Source organism: Pogona vitticeps, chromosome 1, assembly GCF_051106095.1.
Source record: "Pogona vitticeps strain Pit_001003342236 chromosome 1, PviZW2.1, whole genome shotgun sequence".
Classification (NCBI taxonomy): Eukaryota; Metazoa; Chordata; class Lepidosauria; order Squamata; family Agamidae; genus Pogona; species Pogona vitticeps.
In genome coordinates, this window is record NC_135783.1 from 340,778,713 (window position 1) to 340,798,441 (window position 19,729).

The following is a 19,729-nucleotide window of genomic DNA, read 5'->3' on the forward strand; positions in this document are numbered from 1 at the left end:
TCTCTCCCAATCCCAGTCTGCCTCGGGATAGTAGGCAATTTCTGGGTCTAAAAGTCCCAGAATTATAGAAATCCCATCTCTAGCTCCATTCTCTCTCTCTCCATAACCAAACTTTCTCCTTCTCTAAAACAACTTTTCCTGGGAGTTGCCTGTCTTCTTACGTAGCCAGAGAAGCACAGCAATAGCCTGAGATTTCAGCCAGCAGCCTCAAACCGGGCAACCGGAAAACCCACCCCTTTAAACTCATAGGCTTCGCCATGTCAAGACTCCTCTTGTCAGCTGAGAATCAAGTAAGAAGAATGAAGAACAAGAACAATCCTCTGGATTGTCATTTACTGAGTTTCTAGTGTCTGGAAGGGTGAAAGTTCCAGAAGGAGTTAGAAAGTTATAGGGCAGGACGAAGACATGAAGCAAAACAAATGATCGTGGATGGTTCTTCCCTTGTAGCTGCTCTGCAGGTTAACGTGCCAGAGAAGTTGTTATACATTTTCTTTGGGTAAGAATATTTCTGATTTAGAAATCTGTAAATCAGCTTCCCAGAAAACAGCATTATAGAATAGGCAAAATATAACCCTGGCACAAAGCTGTTTAATTATAGAAAGGAATGGGAGTGTGAACTGCATAAGGTCACTAAGGTTCTTCTATTAAAGAGGTTTCTAGGCTTCCTCTTTGTTTTATAGCTATGGCTTTAATGGCCAAGCTTGGCTGGGAAGATATGAGTCTAAACCCTTTAATGAAGACCCTGGCCCAGGTAAGCAAAACCACAGCTCAGAAATTTGATTGACTAATGGACATCAGTTTCCCAAAATTCTTCAGCCAGTGGCCTAGCAGAGGATTCTGGGAGTTAAGAATCCAAAATAGTGCTTTGCACTAAATACATAAGGGGTGTGATCATTTATTTGCTTATGGACACATTCTGGGTGTGAAAATGAATCATGTGATGGATCGGGTTTTTCAAAGTTGGCTTAAAGGGGATGTGGTGGCGCTGTGGGCTAAACCGCAGAAGCCTGTGCTGCAGGGTCAGAAGACCAGCAGTCGTAAGATCGAATCCACACGACGGAGTGAGCTCCCATCGCTTGTCCCAGCTCCTCGCCAACCTAGCAGTTCAAAAGCATGTAAATGTGAGTAGATAAATAGGGACCACTTCGGTGGGAAGGTAGCAGTGTTCCATGCCTAAGTCGCACTGGCCATGTGACCACGGAAGATTGTTTTCGGACAAAACGCTGGCTCTATGGCTTGGAAACAGGAGTGAGCACCGCTCCCTAGAGTCAAACACGACTGGACAAAAATTGTCAAGGGGAACCTTTATCTTTACCTTTTAAAGTCATGTGGTAGCCATGTGGGTTTTGGGTTGGTGTGTGTGTCTTTTTGGGAAATTTTTTTTACCCGTTTTAAAACTGTGTAGTACATTGGTCTAGGGGGCTACGCAGGCTTTTAGACTCGCTGCATTTGAGATTTTCTCCTGCACCCAGCTGGCCCTATGCTGGCTGCCTCTCGCAGTCAATAGCTGCTGCTGCGCTATTATTTTTTATATTTTTAAATTATTTCTTACAGTCTGGCATAGTGCTAGTTCAGTATGACAGAGAAACAAATTAAAACAGATCAGATTGAAAGCTTTCCCTACAATCTGACACACATGCACGTACAAACATACAGACGGGATGGGGAATGAGAGCCCAAAATCCATGACCCCAGCATATATTACTTGACAGACCCCACAGATACAATTTACACCGACAGATGCATTCACGCATCCCAGAATGATTCAAAATAAGTTGATCTCACAAGCAATTGAAAATAAACTACCCTCTCACAGACGAGTAAAATACTTCGATTTCCAACCCAAAAACATACTTTCAGGGGGAAAAAATTCTGTGGTTGTGTCATGTAGTCAGAATTTTTTAAATTGATTTCAAACATGCTAAACCTGATTCAAAAACAGTTTCTTCTTCCGTGTGTAACTGAGCCCTTTGTTGACTTTATAAACACTGTGTCAGGCTTTTCCCTCCTCACTTTTCCTTCTGCCGCTGCTTGGAGAAATGAGGGAGAATTGTGTTTATAATTTTGTAGTGAAATCACATAAGCCAAGGATTTCACAGGACAGTGACTGTAGGAAGGGCTCACTTCCGGTGGTATTTTACATATAATGGATATGAAACCAGATACCTCAAGCTGATTCTAATAGGTTGCAACATCTGTTTTGAAGCTTATTTTATATGAGAGCCTGGCTGTCACATCTGGCCAAGATTATTTCTAGAACTTTTGGAAATGTTCTCTGTTTCCCCATCTCTGCAGTGTTCAGTGTAATGAAGAGGCCCTGCTGGACCTCAAAGCTAGCTTCTTATTCAGATTTCAGTGGTCTAAGAAAGGTATCACCTTTGTTTTTCGATTTAGTACCATATGGCTTTCTTCCTTCCTTCCTTCCTTCCTTCCTTCCTTCCTTCCTTCCTTCCTTCCTTCCTTTCTGCTGAGGGTGCTGCCACTCTTGGAAAGTTAGTCGGATAATGCTGTTTAATTTTATTATTCCTCATCTGTACTAGTGTTATTTCCCCTCTTCATAGTCCTCTCATCAAACTTTTACTTTGATATCTGTTGGTTTGGTCAACTCTGAGTTGGCTTCCATATCCAGTCCTCTGACTACCCTAAATTTGAATCAATGGAAAGTCAGCGATTTACGTGTGCAAAGCCCCCCCCCCCAAGTTTTTTTTAAAATCATTATATGACTCTTTACAATCCTGGAGAATTATTGTTAAATGCAAAATGCTGGGGAGAGAGGTATTTTTGAAGAACTGTCTGGAAACCACAGTTTGGCTTTTAAAAAAACACCTGTGAGCATTATAGTAACAAGAGGACATAATGGGTGGCTTTCTGAAGATGCTCTGAGGCTCTTTCCCTGCCCATATATATTTATTTGTTAAATTTAAAAGTCAGCTTTCCCCAAGTGAGCTCAAGGCAGAGTTCATGGCTCCCACACTCTTCACTTTACCCTTATAATAAATCTGTAAATTTGATCAGAAGTGTGACTGGCCAACTCACCCAGTGAGCTTCCTGGCCAAGTCATAATTTGAACTCAAGTTCTCCGAATCCACGTCCAATGCTCCAATCACCATTCAACGTTGGTTGTCAAGGCTACAGGACCTCCTCTTCTCAGCCGGTCCACCATCCAAGTGCTAACAAGGACTTTATATGTATAATACATATGGTACACTTAAGGTGTGCGAGCCGGTGTAGAGCGGGGAAGTGCCTGCTTGGGAGTTCGAAACCCGCCATGCCTTCCAGGGGACGGGCCAGCCGAGATCCCCCAATTCCGATTGTGAGTAACCAGAGATCCTCTGCCTGTCAAGGGGTGGTGGATCTGACTGAGCTTGGGTATGGCTCAGGAGGGAGCTTCTTAGAAGTTCACAGAATGATCTCTTTAAACTTTAAAGAGTTTCCTTGATTAGTAGTTACTGTCTATGACTATCTAGCCGCCTAGAGTGGTCGGGTGGTCCAGATAGGCGGGGTATAAATCAAATAAATAAATAAATAAATAAATAAATAAATAAATAAATCTGGATGGTCCCTATATACATATAAATATTGTTGTGTCTTGGGATCAACGTTGCTGTGTCCTTCCAGGTTTTCGCAGTAGCCTGGTGGATGCAACAGCAGCTGTCACGGATAACTTCCCTCCCTCCAATTAGCATGGATGTGGGGTAATTGGGGTGGGGGCGGAAACCTTCAAGGAGAGAGGCGGAGGTTTTTTATGTATATATACACATGTGTGTGTGCATGTTCTTTTATCCAGTAAATCGTGTGGAGTAACTGCTGTGTCCTGACTCTTCTTTGGGCGCCCAGAGCCACGTTACAACAAATATATAGGGAACCTCCAGATTATGGAGGGGAGAGACTATATTATATATATAGTGTATATAGTTATAGGCAGTAACTGTCAAGGAAACCCCTGAAATTTAGAGAGAGAGAGAGAGAGAGAGACAGGGACCCTCCAGATTATGGAGGGGAGAGAGAGCCGTGTGTCATGGAATACGTGCTCCCAGTTCCTGGAGACGCCGGGAAGGGAGGGCGTTGCCTTCACAGGTCCCGGGTTCGACACCCTTCGCCCACCCACGTCCCAAACGACGTGGTACCCAACCTCCAAACCTAGGGGTGTGTCTGTGGGGGGGGTGGAAAGGACGGGCGCCGAGGGAAGGGCGGCTTGCACGGGCAGAAGGGGAGCCAGGCAAACCCCACTCACTCCCAAAGTGGGGCTGGCTGTAGCCCGAGGATCCGGCGCCGCCCCGCAGAGTACGACCCCCCCCTTCCCCGACTGCGCCCGGGGGGAGGGCTTTCCTCTCTCTCCCCCCCCCGCCAGGCCCGCCCCACCGCCGCTTGCCTCCCTCCCTCCCGCCGCCCAGTTTCCTGGAAGTCGCGGCGCTGCTTCGCCTGCCAGCGGCGAGCGGGGCGGCCGGAGCGACGGGGGGGACGCCGGCAGCCGCTCCCTGGGCGACGATGAGGCGGCGGATCTCCGGCCACCGCGACCGCCGCCGTTGCTGCTGCTGAGCCACGTTCTTCGCCGCCCTGCTTGTTGGCCGCCGGGCTCCGCGGGCAGGGGCGCCTGGAGAGAGGCGCGCGCTCTCTCTCTCTTTGGCTCGCCGCCTGGCGCCCCGCGCGAGCGAAGCTTTCCCCTTGCGCTCCCCTCCCTGGGCGGCGGGCGGAGCGCAGGCAGCGCCGCCGAGCTTGGCACCCGGGCAGGTAAGCGGGCGGCGGCGGCGGCTCCGGCTCGGGGGTCCGCGGGCGTTTGGGGGGGGCAGGGGCGGGAGGCGATCTTCTTCTCCTGCTCCCGTCGGAGCAAGGACGCCGGGATCGCGGCGGCGGCGGCGGAGACGGAGGCGACCCGTCCGCGGTGCATCGGAAGGCAGGGGAACCCGGCGTTGGAAGGGGGGAGCAGAGGGAGACGCGAGGGGGGTGAGTGGGGGGGAGGATGGAGGCACTGGGGGCAGTTGGGGGACGGGAGGCGGTTGGGGGGCTTCGGGGGGGCGAGCGGGGAAGGGAGGGCAAGAGGCTTAGACAGGGCACTATGGGGCTGGGGAGAAGGGGGGCAGGAGGAGACGCGGGGAGGCGAAGGGTTTGGGGACTGGGAAGGGCGCACGGGGCGGAACAGGACGCGGGCGAGAGGGAAAGCAGAAGGGGCTTCGGGGACCCGAGGGGGAAGAAGGACCGGCAGATTTCCCGGACGGTCTTCCGACGATCCTCAGCCCTCGCTTTTCATGATGCCCAGCCGGTTGGCCCCGGAGAGATCGGGAGCAGGGCATACAGTAGTGGCAAGAGGTGGGCATCGGGGTATCCTGCCCCTGTGCAGAGAGGCTCACTTGCCCGGTTTCCCGAGCTATTGAGGAACAAAACCTGGATCGGTGTGGCGGCTCTCCTTCAAACAGATCTCTGGCTAGCGGGGTCAGCTTTTATTTCTGGAGCTCCAAAGAGCCACCCACCAGAACCTGCGGCAAAAAAAAGCGGGCAGGGGTAATTCAACAACCTGGGGATTTTTTTTTTCAAAGTCAGTGAATGAGGGGGAATGATTTGCAAGATTTTGGAAAGTCAGTACGATGTAGTGAATAGAGTGTTCAACCAGGAGATGAGAGATCTGGGTTCAAGTTCCATCAGTGGAGGTTCCCTTGGGAGGTGGCTATGGTAAAGGATTCAAAAACCCTGTTAGGGTAGCTTAACCTAGGTAGCAGCTGAACTGATGGCAAATAACCCAGTGAAGGAAAATCATTGTCTGGTCTCGCACAGAAACCCAGTCTCAGTGGACTTCCTTTATTTCATCAATAGAATGGGAGAAGTGCATTTTGTTGCTTCTGCTTATGCACAGCAGATCACCCAGGAATCTGCCGCTAGATCCTGATGTAACTTTTGGCTTGGTGTTGCTGTGTACCATCAAGTGGCTTCTGATGTGGCCCTAGGAAAGTTTTTGAGATATGCAGGTTGTACAAGAAAAGATTACCCTGTTCTTGTGAGTCTCCGTAGTTGTGCCTGAATTTGAACCCAGATCTTCTGAGTCCTAATCTGACGTTCTCTCCACTGAAACTCACTGGCTGTCAGCTTTTGCCTACCCCGGTGCTTGTGACCCTCCCTCACCGTGGCCATTGCAACCACAATCTGGAAGTGTAGTGGTGCTGGAAGCAAAAACAGAGACTTGGAGAAAACATGACCACATGAATAAACAGAAAACTGTTTAGCCCAGTCCTGGCTGAGTAAGACCCATTGCATTCAGTAAGCATGTGCAAGGCTGCAGGATGGAAAGAAAGGTAATGAAATGGATGGGGCAGAAGTGGGGAAAGTGCAGAGATGATGACTGTGGAATTAAAAAAAAGGTAAGACCTTCCAGCTTGGGACGTTAAAGAGATACTGCAGAAAGTTGGACAAGGCTTTAGAGAAGCGTACTTTCATTCTGAAGAAGAAAAACCCTAGAGTAATGGAGAGTAGCAGAAGCAGAAAAACATGCCTTCCCAGGAAATGGGCTTTAACCCTAGAGGGGTTAAAAAGAGCCCTGTGTCCCTTAAAGACAAATACATTCGAAGGCAAGCTCTTAGAGTAGTCCATACTACAGACCATGACATGTTATGACCCAAGATGACAAACCCTAAAAAGAAAAGGTGGGTCCAATTTGGTGGGGATGGGAGCAGGAGCAAAATGAAAAGTTAGCTGCAGATCAGGAAACAGAAGAGTCATAGAACTGGAACAGCTTGTGGGGTGCAGCTTTTTTAAAAAAATTATTATTTCTGTTTTAATGCCAGATCAGAATGTCAGAGAATCTGGTAGCCCTGTTCCTGTGAACTATTTCCCTCCTGGACATTAAAACAGCAGAATTCCCTGTTCTGGTGAAATATGTGGGCTTACCGTGTACAATTATGTCAACTTGAAGACTTACAAAGACTTTAACATTTTCTGTCAGAAGACAGGCAAGCTTGCAATTCCCTTACGCATTCGTTTACAGGGTCTTAGCCCTCCTGGACTTATTTCTGAGTAGAAATAGGCAGGCTGCACGGGGAAGAGTTAGAAAGCAGGATATAAAAAATCTGAAACCCTGTTGCCATCATCATCTTAGAACTGCTGAGGTGGAAGGAACCTCTGTAGCCAGGTACCTAAACCACTGAGCTATCCAGCAATTGAGTGTAATCAGTGGCAAGTAGAGTAGACCCATTAATAAATCAGGAACTTATGGAGGAATGGATTAACGAATCCCCCTGAAGCCATAACTTACTATGCTAGCAAGAGATTTCAGCCCGAGAATCATGCAAATCTCACTTGCGGTTTCTTACTCTGGCTTTTGAATGCAGCTTTTCACCATTTCTCTCTTTCTGCTCTTATTCGTAGAAATAAAATGGAACAATTTTCCTCCGGGTATATGATGATTTTTTTGTATTTTTTTATATTTTTAGACTTTTCAATATGAACACCATTCAGTTGCATTGTATGCTAATATACAATCTGCAGTTATTATATACACCTCTGTGCATTACAGAGCGGAAAGAGAGAAATTGTGAAAGGCTTTGTAACTGCAGCGGCCCTCTGGCAGCGCTAGAGAGAACAAAATAATAATGACAATATTGAACTGGTTTCTGTAAGTGCCGAAGAAAGCAACAGTTATCTGTAAGAACACCAGGGAAATAATTATACCAGATCGGTGTTATTCATAATTTATATAGGACGTCTATTATACGGAGGAGTTATTGATTCTTAAAGTTCCCCATCAGCTGACTTCTGCCCCCATTTTACAGAAACGGACCCAAGGCTCAAAGGGAATAATTTTCCTAGAAAACTATTCCACACTTTAGCCAATTGTGAACCCAGGTTTACTGGTTGAAAGATTTCATATTCAGTTCTGGCTTTCTGATTATAGTAATCGCTTCTCTCTCTCTTTTTTTAAAGTTTCTCTCACTTGAGTGTTAGGCTTTAATGGCTATGTTTCAATTAGGTCTCTGGTTACAGAGCCAGATGTTAGGAGTTTGAATCCTTGCTATGCTTCCTGAGAGTATGACCAGCCTGTGTAGCCTTGGGCAAGCTGCACAGTCCCAGGGCTCCCCCTAGAGGAAGGGAATGGCAAACCATTTCTGAGTGTTCCCTACCTGGAAAACCCTGGAAAAGGTCTCAATAAGTCAGAATTCCTTAACAGCAGATGACTATTATTATGGGATGATTAAATCCTGGTATAATAATCCTGCCTATCTGTGATGTGCCTCTGCTTGCATGCAGTTGTTTGGTGGCTTCATTTGTGTTTTTGGGGAAGGAACACAAGAAGTGGATGTTAACTATTAGCTTTCCAGTTATATTCCAACTGAGAAACTAAAGCTTAATAGCTTTCAAGAAACCAGGATATGAAGTGATGGTTTAAAGCTGGTTTCTGAATCTCGGCTGGTTTAGAAGCCACATAAGTTACGGTGAACGATGACTTCCATGCTTCTTTGCTCATGTGTGCTAAAGGAATCATAGAATCATGGAAACGGGAAGTTGGAAGGGGCCTAGAAGGCCATCAAGACTAACCCCCTGCTCAAATACAATCAAAGCGTATCTGCCAGGTGCTTATCTAAGTGTTTCTTGAATGCCTCCAGTTTTGGAGCACTCACCAACTCCCGAGGTAACTGGTTCCATGAATGAAGAATGAAGAATCAGCAAAGCAGTATTTAACTTATGTATATCATGGTTTATTATGCTAAGATTTAATGGCTCAAAGTAAGCCGTGTGTAAATCTAATCTTGTAATGTGTAAACTTGCCACCAGTGTAATATGACTGATCCTAGTATGTACCACATTTTCCTGGTTTAAAGCCAACTCTGTTCACTAGACCAACCATTAGAATGTAACATGTATGGATGCAGATGTAGCATCTTTTCCAGTGGTTTTCAACCTGCTGTTTCCCAAATAGTTTGGGCTACAGTTCCCAGAAACTCCAGCTAACATGTCCAGTAATTTAGGATGAAGGAAACTGAAGTCCAAAATATTTGGAGGTTTAAAGGCAGAGAACTGCTGTGTTAGGTCACATCTTCTTGAACACTGATTTTGAATAATACTCCCACCTCTCCTTTGGCATCAACGAGCGGTCGCTGATCTCTCTGGATTGCGTTGCGGCTATTTCGAGCTTGCAAGAAACCTCGTGGTGTTTCTTGCAAGTTGTTAGCTATGTATAGAACATTAATATGCAAAAGAACCAATGCTGAAAATTACATTTACCACCTTCTTTATCATGTGTCGCTACCTTGGAAAGTGGGTCAAGGAAGGAGTGATTGAGCAGTGGGGAGAAAGACTCCTGAGTAAAGAGATTGGCATTAATGATACTTCCTGTAGGGAGGGGGGGGAAAAGTGGGTGACATGAAGAATCCAGGTGCCAGAGTTTCCACAATGAATATCAGTGGTGATTTTTCTTTTAAGGCTTTCTGACTAACCTCTACTGATAGGGGTCTGAGAAACCTTTCCCTTTTATTCAGTTTTTCTGTTGTTACCTCCTGCTAGTTTTCACAGAAAACCTCATTGAGTATGCCTGATACCCTTGCTTTTCTGAATATAACTAGCAAGCTTTTGGGCACCAACCTCTTCTGCAGTGGCAGGACAGTGTATGTTTGTTCACTGACTCTGCAAGGCTAAAGTGTCAGAATGCACATCCCATTGAAAATGTGATTGCAAAATCTAGTGCCAAATTACAGGAGCACACAATTTAATGTCCCAGTGTACATATAGGGTCAAATTAAACATGTTCATTGCCTTTTCCTTTTCTTGCATTATTATTTTTTTGCAGAAGGGCTCCCCCAAGTGGTCTTTGATAAATCATAGAATCCTAGAATAATGAAGTTTGAAGGGGGCTTATAAGGTCATTGAGTCCAACCCCCTTGTCAATTCAGGAATACAAATCAAAAGATATCTCCCAGGTGGTTGCCTAAATTTCTCTTGCATTCCTCCAGTGTTGGAGCCCTTACAGTCTCTTGAGGTAACTGGTTCCGCTGTTGTACTGCTCTGACAGTTAGGAATTTTTTTTCCTGATATTCAACCAAAACTGGCTTCCTGTAACCTGCACCCATTATTATGTGTCCTGCACTTTGGGATAAACAAGAACAGATCCTGCCCCTCCTCTGTATGACAGCCTTTCAAGTATTTTGTCATAGCATTATTTTTTCCTTATCTAGAAATCTTGTATTTGTTACTGATTAGCAATTGGAAGGTAAATATGAGCTTAATTTGGAAGTCCAATGGCTAAGGCACACAGGGAAACAGGCTGATCACAGATGATACACATCGGTTTTCACATCCCCTTTGAGCGTGAGCCTCTGTTTGTTTCCCATCTCCATCTAGTATGTAAAAGAGTGATCTTTTGCCTTTCAAGAGAAAGTATAGCTGAGCGTAAGGAAGGTTTGGGATAACATCGCACTCCCAGAGGGCAACTTTATTGCAACATTACCGATTTATTTACAGATGTCAGAGGATCCGAATTCAGGTTCCTGTCTACTTTTCAGCATTACACTCTTTGCTTTGCCTTTTACAGTTATCCTGGCAGTGTGGAAAAGCAAGCTTTGCTTTTTTTTGCAAATTTTAAAAACAAACAAAGGATGTTTGACATTTTCCCATCAGGTCGAGAAAAAACACATGTACTGTATAGTTACATTTATAGAAATGATGAATCCACGGCACCTTTAGAAACTGGTGCATTGAGCTGAAGATGTAGAGTTTCCCTCTTGAATGTCAGAGACACCAGCCCTATTCTGGCATTACTGCCTGAATGTAGGTAGAGCTTATGGAGTAGAGGTGATTCAGAGCTGCAGATAAGCCCTGGCTTTATCTCTCTGCAGTACTTGGAAACATTTGTTCAAGGAGCATAACAACCTGAACCGTAAGTATGTTTGGCTGGACACATTTGCAGTACTTGCATTCTCAGGGACCTTGATAAAGATAGAACCCATAATCATATGAGGGCGGCTGAGTAGAGTATGCTTTCAGTTTCCATGTTCTTCACAAAGGTCTCATTGACTTCCTAATGGGGAGGAGACAGAAGGATGGGGATTACATGCGTACCATATCCCTGTCATCTTTTCTCTCTCCATATGGTTCCAGATGTAGCACCTGAACAGGGCTGGACTGGCAAAGTATGGTAAGAACTCCCATGCTGATGGATATAGACATTTGTTCGCTTTTCAATTCCCTTTGGTAACATGCCTCTTATGTGGGGGTCCTCCTCGAACTTCCCATGCCATGTGACACAGAGGAACAAGCAGCTGATGATGACTTGGGACTCTCAGGGAGTGTTTGCAGAGCCTTTTCTTGCAAAAGTAGGGAGCCCAGAGTTGAAATCGGGGGAGACATGACCTCTCCTAGTCCCAAAGAGAAAAAGACATGAGCCGGGCAGGAGGCACAGTGCCTGGCTTCAAGGCAGGCCTCCTTGAGAGTAAGGGGTTTTCAGTAAGTGGTCTTATGAAGAAGGCCTTGCTTCTTTGGACTTCTTGCAGGCTTTCCTATGTTTCAGCTACAGCCGAGTCCTTGACAGGACAGACGCCAACTCAGGTATGAGAGACTTAGTTGAAGGCTGAGGAAACTGTTGCGAACATTGTTTGCTTGTACAGCGCCTGGAATTTAGACATGTTTGAACCTTTCAGCGTACTTTGTCTCCTTCACAGATAACCCTGCCTATTCTTCTGTTTTCTGTTGTGTTCTTTCTCTGGTTGACTTCTGGTGGATATCCTGACCTTGACAGTTCTTCTGACTCTTGTCCTGGCTATTCTGTCTTCATGTAGAACTGGGATTTATGGCGCAACCCAGCTGTGACTTTTGACTATTCTTTTGCCTACATGGTTGAATGTGTTGCTTTCATCTCCACTGTATCTAGCCTGGTTGTTTGGATTTTCCTTGGTGGTCGGTCGCCCTTGAGAGACTACCCCTGCCTGTTTTGCTCCCCAGCCACTCCTCAGAACAGACACTTAGGAGAGCTGTTGGGTGGGGGATTAAGATTAGTTGTTATCAAGAACAAATAAAGATTAACATTAATTAAATTTGTTCAGTAAGGATTATAGTGAATTACAATTTAATTTCAGTAGTTTAATTGCTAGCTGGATAGCTTGGTGAGTCAAGTACCTGCCTGTGGAGCCAGAGTTGGATTCCCCGCTGTGTTTTCCAGGAGAAGAGCCAGCCTGTGTAGCCTTGGGCATGCATAGTCCCAGACCACCCTCAGAAGAAGGGAGGGATAAACTACTTCTGGGGTTTAGAAAACCCTAGAAAGGGACTCCATAAGTTAGAATCAACTTGGTGGCATGTACTTAATTTTTATTAGTTTAAGTCTGTTGGTCATAAGCGGATAAGTTTTTTTAAAAAAATTTCTTTGGCCGAAGTAGGGGTGTGAGTCTTCACTTATCTCAGCCTCATTTATGAGGACGAGGAACTGCAATGTTCTTCTAAAGATGGTGAAAAATTTACTGATGCTCTTCACAAAATGCTCACATTAGTGGAATGGTATGGTGTGCAAAACTGCACTTTTTTTGCACAAAAATATGCAAGTTACACATTGTGTAAATTGCCCCTAAAGTAGGATAACTCCTTATTTAGCAAATTGTTAGTGCTGGGTTGTTTTCTTGCATTTTTCTTGACAATCAGCCTGCTCTGGCTGGGAGGGTATGTACATGTGCTTTGCTTCTCTAATGGGAAGGACACTGTGGATGTGCAAATTGCAGAGACTGTTTTGCACAAATCACAGAGAGGGGAGAAAAAGAGCTCTCTGTTTCATTCTTGGGTGGTTATGAAGAATCTCGCAGCACATGGTCCTGTAGATGATGCCGAGACAGTTTAAATCACCAAGACTGGAAAATCTAGCTAATATTATTTCCATCCTGATGCCAGGATGGGATGTAAAGCCCTGTACAACTAAAGGTAGAACTGAGTTGTTGCTGGATATGGTGAGCTTACTCCCTTCCCCCTTTTTTTCTTTGTCCCACTGTTTTGCAGATTTTTAGTAATAATAAGAGTTAATCTGCAAAGAACATAATACAGTGGTGCCTCGCTTGACGACGTTAATTCGTTCCAGCAAAATCGCTGTAAAGTTAAAACGTCGTAAAGCAAAATAAAAAAGCCCATTGAAACGCATTGAAAACCGTTCAGTGCGTTCCAATGGGCTGAATAACTCACCGTCCAGCGAAGATCCTCCATAGGGGCGGCCATTTTCGCTGCCTGTAAAGCGATGAATCCGTCCAAAAACACAGCGGGGATCCATTTTGAGCAGCTGGCGGCCGTTTTGAAAACCCGACAATCAGCTGTTTTGATTGTCGTAATGTGAAGAATCGGTTCCCGAAGCAGGGAACCGATCATCGTAAAGCGAAAAAACCCATTAAAACATCATTTTGCGATCACAATTGCAATCGCAAAAACATCATCGTGAAGCAGATTTGTAGTTATACGGGGTGATCGTTAAGCGGGGCACAACTGTAATAAGGTTAGAACTGCAGAGCTGGAAGGGACCCTATGGATCTCTGAGTTCATCCACTGCTGACAGAGTTGCGGTATTACCAGAAGGCACTAGGTGGCACTAACCAGTAGAATTCCCCAGAGAGATGAAGATACCAAGCAATAAAGCAATGTTGATAGCAGAATAGTTGTATTATTTACAGAATATATACATACATGTCCAGCTTAATCCTTGTTTCCAGTCCCGAAGTCATGCACAGCAGTTTCAACAGAGTCCAATGCATAAATCAGAGTCAAAGTCCTTGTAAATTAGTTAAGCAGTCATATACCATATGTTCAGTCCAGTAGTCAGAGTTCTTTCCCCAATATTCAGCACGAAGACACAGCTTCTTCCAGGAACATTCCAGCACAGCACCATGACGCCACTCCACGACGACACCACAGAGTGTGTGTGCTAGGTCTGCTAGCTTTATTTTATTTATTTATTTATTTAATTTATATGCCGCCCACTCTACCCAGAGGTTAGCCAATCCTGGGATTTCTTCCTCAACTGTTGCAAGTCTTGTATTAACTCAGTTCTATAAATTCTTTTCTTACTTTTTTCTATAGCAGTGATTCTTACAAATACGTATTGCTTTGTACAAAACTGTATTTAACAATTTCTCCAGGTATATCTCAAACCTGTCATTTGCCAAGCTCTACAGCCAGATACCTAAACCAATGAGTAGTATCCAACAGTACAAAAATAGTATCCAATAGTACAAAAGCATGCCGATCCTGTCAACAAAATGTAAACCAGTATTAATGTTTTTTTTCCACAAAGTTTATGATGATCTGGCAATACCATAGTAGACACAGGAAGTGGCCATATACTGACTTATTTAGATGATTTGTCTACCCATCCTTGTATTGCCCACCTGGACTGGTAGTAGCTCTCCAGATTAGAGATTCTTCCAGCCATAAACAGAGATCTTAGTGGCTGTTAGAGCAGTAAGACAATGGAACCAATTACCCTGGGAAGTAATGAGCGCTTCAATGCTGAAGGCATTCAAGAGAAAATTGGACAATCATCTGTCAGATCTACTTTGATGAGCAGGGGGTTGGACTCAATGGTCTTATAGGTCCCTTCAAAGTCAATTAATTTATTATTCTATGAACCTGCTTTTTGCGTGTGATAGAAGTAGTGGGCCACTGGGAAAAAAATAGTTGGCGGTTTGCGCATTTACTTCACTTTCATCTGTCCACCTTAATGTACGTGGGGGCGGGGCATTTTATTTCATGTCATTTGTTTTTTTATTTATTTATTTGATTTGATTTGTATCCTGCCCATCTGGTCTATATGACCACTCTAGGTGGCTTTTACATGGCTATGTAAAGTATCATTCTAGTCAAAACAAAAAGAACACTGTGAAATGTGGGAGAATCCAAAACAGGTAGATTTGCCCCTCCTGGCCCGGGACTTTCAGCATTTAATTCAGTCTCTGGGTATAATTCAGCCATGTTAGTAAGGAATTAGGGTTGCTACCTCTTTTTCCCCCCTCGGACTCTTCAGTGTTAACGCCATTCTGGCATGCACATGCCGCCAAAACTTCTCCATGCTGTAGCTGTTTAATTTGACTGGAGTATGTGAAGGGGAGTTTCCATTCATTCATTGGTTTAATATTTTAACAAAATGTTCCAGTTTCTTAATATTCAGGATGGAAAGGGCTTGCTCCCCCCCTTAAAAATACAAATTTAGGCGGAAGAGACAGATGTTAGCCTGCCTACAACTTCATGGCTACCACAGATGTTGTTAGCATAATTATGTTGTAAATCACCCAACGAATGCTGTAGCACTAAGGAGCAGTATACAAGTTGAAACAATAACAGCACCTAGAGTTGATGGAGTGTAGGTCTCTATTCTAGGTTGTTGGTAAATGCTGCTAGAAAATCCACTCCCTGACTGGCTGCTATTAAATAATAGATGTCTGGGAGAAGCCAGGGATTGAAATAACAGTTTTCTTGGCGGTGTTGTCTTGAGAAAAGAGGAGAAAAACAGCAGGGAAGCTTGTGCGTTGCCCACCCACCCACAACCTGGACAAAGGCAGCATTTTAAGCCCCTGAGGTTGGTGAGCGACATGTTATAGTGCTTGGGGGGAAAATGGCATGGGGAAGGGAGATACCATATAATAAATCTTTTGATAATGGGGAGCTGGCTTTAGAGTCAATGTTAGGGGTCCAGATTAAGCTCCCAGTGGGGTATGTTAACTAATCTGATTAATTGTTTGGCAACTTGCATTTTTGTTCCTCCTCCCCATTTCCCTGCCACACCATCGAGCTACATTACATTAATTATGTGTAGCCATTAGGCACTATTAGCCAAAATCCTGTTGTGTATGTTATACCTTCGGAAGGATATGACGTCATCAGCCAGGGAGAATTCCATAACTGAAGACTTCCTCTTTCTGTCTGGTGGTTTGTGCAACTCACAAGTAATCTGCTTCATTGCACACAAGCTGTCGGAACCTGAGAATGGAAGGAGGATTTTATAAAAAAAATCTCCACCATCAGTGATATTGTTATCCTTCTGCAAGCATCACTTTTGGCCTGTACTATATTTGTTGATATTTATGTAAATTCATATAGTAATAAAAATGGATTAATTCACATTGAATTCTGATTTTTAACATATTGAACCTACATTTAGGCAGCACCAGACCATACTTTCCATCAATTAAAAGTGTCTGGTTCTGTTCTGCAACTGTAATAACTACACAGATAAAGAAATGTTCTGATATTCTGCATACAGTAGTTTATTGTAGTGTGTTTAACATTTTGCACACTTTCTTCTTTCTCTTCTCTTGTGGGAGGGAGAAAGCATCCATAATACTGAAACCTCATCCTATGGTTGCTAGTTTAATAAGTCTGGAGGTTCAGATATTGGGGCTCCCTCCAGGGACTTTTTCAGCTCATATGAGGACTCTGGGTCTTCTCTCAATTGCTGCCAGAACTGATTCGGCTTAGTTTATATCGGTGGTTCCCAACCTTGGGTCCCCCAGATGTTCTTCCAGAAACCCCAGCCAGCACAGCTAGTGGTGAAGGCTTCTGGGAGTTGCAGTCCAAGAACATCTGGGGTACTCAAGGTTGGGAACCACTGCCTTAGATACTGACACAGGGTAAATGGTTTGGAGGACCATTCCCTGACCAAATGCAGCTGGCTGGAGTCTAGAGGTCATTGTGGTTAATTATAAACCCAAACCAGATGTTTTTTAAAAAAAATTTCAGCAAGCTCTTTGGCATTATTTATTTATTTATTTATTTATTTGATGTGATGTGATTTGATTTGATTTGATTTGTATCCCGCCCATCTGGTCTATATGACCACTCTAGGCGGCTAGGTATTGTCCAATACATTTTAAATGTATTTTCCGTAATGTAAGGACTAGAAAATTGTGTGTGTGTGGGGGGGAGAGAATGGAAATGGAATTACGCTCTTTCCTGCTTTTACTTACTCTAAATATGTATAAAGAATCTCAGCATGTGAGAACCAACTCCAGTGCTGTGTGATGTACTATTATTACTTGAGAAAATGTTTGCTGTGCAGCTTCCATGTAAATGCTTTCTCATGATCTCTGTCTGTCCGCCGTTTTTACCTAATGTTCCTCCTGCAGACTTCTTCTTGGGTTAAGCCCTACAGGAAATTGGCAGGGAGTGATGCCTGTAATAAAGGGGCTAGAAGTAACTCATACTGCCAATTTTATCTTAATTATGTTTTATCAGCTACTCTCACCTTTTGCTCCTTCCTTTCGAGAGCCTGTACAGTTTGTTGTTCCAAACACAGTCTGTGCGACTCAAGAATCCTGGGCCAAGTTCTCTGTTGCATTACAAATTGTGTGGATGACCTCGAGCAAACCAGTCTTTCCTGTAGGTCTGAATTGCTGCCCTTCCTTTCTAGAGGAGGAAAAAATCACAACACCCCAGGCATATTCATTTACAAATGCTAATTCCTGTGTGTCTCAATTATTTATTGACTTGCAGTGAAAATTAGTTGCAAAAAATAGAAACAAAACAGCTGCTAGAATAAGTATATAACAGACTAAGAGATAGGCTGGTGGGAGCTATTTTTCATAAAGCATTTATGGCACCCTCCTGAACATAGAAGAGAGTTTCACTGAGTTCACTGGGGCTTCCACACAAATAAGAATGTACGTATAAGTTTATGGCCAGAATCCTTCAGATGTTCTTATGATATGTGTGTAGCTTGCCACAGTTTATTTATTTATTAATTAAATTTATACCCCGCCCATCTAGACACATGTCTACTCTGGGCAGCTAACAATAAAAATAGAATAAAAACAGTATAATAAAATAAAAAGCAACAATAATAATATAGTTCAAAACGGGGAAAAATAATCAAGTGATGACAGGAGGGAAAGCCTGCCTAAAGAGCCAGATCTTACCATATTTGCCGGCATACAAGATGACTTTTTAGCCCTGAAAAACATGCCTCCAAGTGGGGGGGTCGTCTTGTACGCCGGGTGCATGTCTAGCAAACCCTCTCTCTCTCCCAGCGAAGTCACTTACCTGGTCACTTACCTAGACCGAGGAGAGCAGCTCCTAGCCTGGGAACAGCCTGACTCTAGCGCCGAACAGCTGACTGTGGGGAACAGCAGAGAGGCGGCAGCCATTTTGAGATGCAACCACATGGCTGCCGCCTCTCCAAAATGGCTGTCGCCTCCGAAAAGGAACCAAAAGGGGCAAAAGGAACTCTCCCCATGATGCAGCCAAAGCAGAATCACGCATGCGGAAGAGGGGGTAGTCTTATACAGCAAGTATATAACAAACTCTACATTCTGAGTGGGAATGTTGGAGGGGGCGTCTTATACACTCAGTCGCCTTATACACCGGCAAATACGAGGGAGCCAGGCAGATCTCTGATGGGAGTCTGTTCCAAAGGCGAGGGGCCACTGCTGAGAAGGCCTGTTTTTTTGTTCTTTCTCTCCGGGCCTCCGTTAGGCCCCTCAACCGCCCTTCCTGGCTAGAACGAGTGATTCGGGCGTATCTAATTGCAGATAAATGACAAGGTACTGGAGCATATCTTAGTTGCATGTCTTCTCACATGCCCAACTGAGCAACCAAGATGTGCCTGACTCCATATCAGTTGGCTGCAACAAGTTACATTTACCTAAACACCAAGACAGTTGTGGCCCCTGTATGACTGAAAAAAGGAAATAAAGACATAAAACTATTTGTAGCATCTTAATAGCTGGGTGGATTGCTCAGTGGTTTAGGATCTGGCTGCAGAGCCAGAGGTTGGAAGTTTGATTCTCCACTTTGCCTCCTGCGAGTAGAACCAGCCTGTTAGTATAACAGAGCACCACCATTTCTTTATGTTACTTTTAACAAACCTTTTAAACTAAAATCCGGCAATAAGTTCCAACTGGAGTGTTGGATGAGGATTTGTTGAGCTCCTTCCTAAGTTCCATTGATTCAGTGGATCTACTCTAGTTGCAACATACTACTGGATTTTGGCCACTAATCGTTGTATTGTGCTGTTTGACTCTTTATTTCACGCACTTCTAGTGCTTTTATTATAGTTTTGTTAGCTGTCATATTTTATTGCTTAAGAAACTCTGTTGTGCATGAGATATCTACTATAAAGGGCTGCATATTAATTTGCTGAATAAATAAAACTGGATAAATCAAGAATGCATAATAATTTCCAGTGGAGGATAGGAGCGTGACTGTCAGTCCCTTGTCAGGTAGTACTTTGCCCTATTACAACGGCAACCATTGAGCCTCCTTTGCATAGGGCTGATAGTTTGGGGCAATTCAGTAGGCCTCATATTTGTTGGTTTTATAACTGTGCAAGGCCACTAAGTCAATTCTACACTGATTGTGGTTTGCCATATTTAACAAGTGCCATCAGAATGCGTGGATCTGGGGAAACTTTGCGTCTGTATTGTTCTCTTGGTTTTGTGGGGCTATTTTGTCAACAGCTACAAGCACAAACACTCTGCAGAATTTTTAAATTTTAAACAAAATAACAAACAATCCCATTAACAACAACAGAAGCACAGTCCAAATTAAATGCCGCCAAACAAACTCATAAACATATGTCCATGAGCTCTATACACATAGTGCCAGAGAAGCAATAATTTCCAGAAAATAAGATCCTCAAAAATGTCTCCAATCCAAATGTGTCAGAAATAGAGATGGACATGGACCATAGCTGTTTAATGGTACATTCTGTAGGAGGCGGGGCAGGGAAGCCAGGACACTGCCTCTGATTGGGCACCCACTGGAGGAGGCGGGGCACCAGCTGCGGCAGTAAACAAAC

At 44.2% G+C, this 19,729-nt stretch overlaps 1 protein-coding gene across 3 annotated transcripts in view; it reads left to right on the forward strand.

The window, feature by feature from the left end:
• Window positions 1-4,434: 4,434 nt before the first annotated feature.
• Window positions 4,435-19,729, forward strand: part of LBHD2 (LBH domain containing 2) — a 71,104-nt gene continuing 55,809 nt past the window's right edge. The window contains exon 1 of one of the 3 annotated variants that reach the window (XM_072986702.2): window positions 4,435-4,731. The gene's annotated coding sequence lies outside the window, so the exon portion shown is untranslated. Of the gene's footprint in view, window positions 4,732-4,822; window positions 4,945-5,159; window positions 6,351-19,729 lie in introns of those variants that run through there. The other 2 variants (XM_078383807.1, XM_078383806.1) reach the window with 2 other exon arrangements.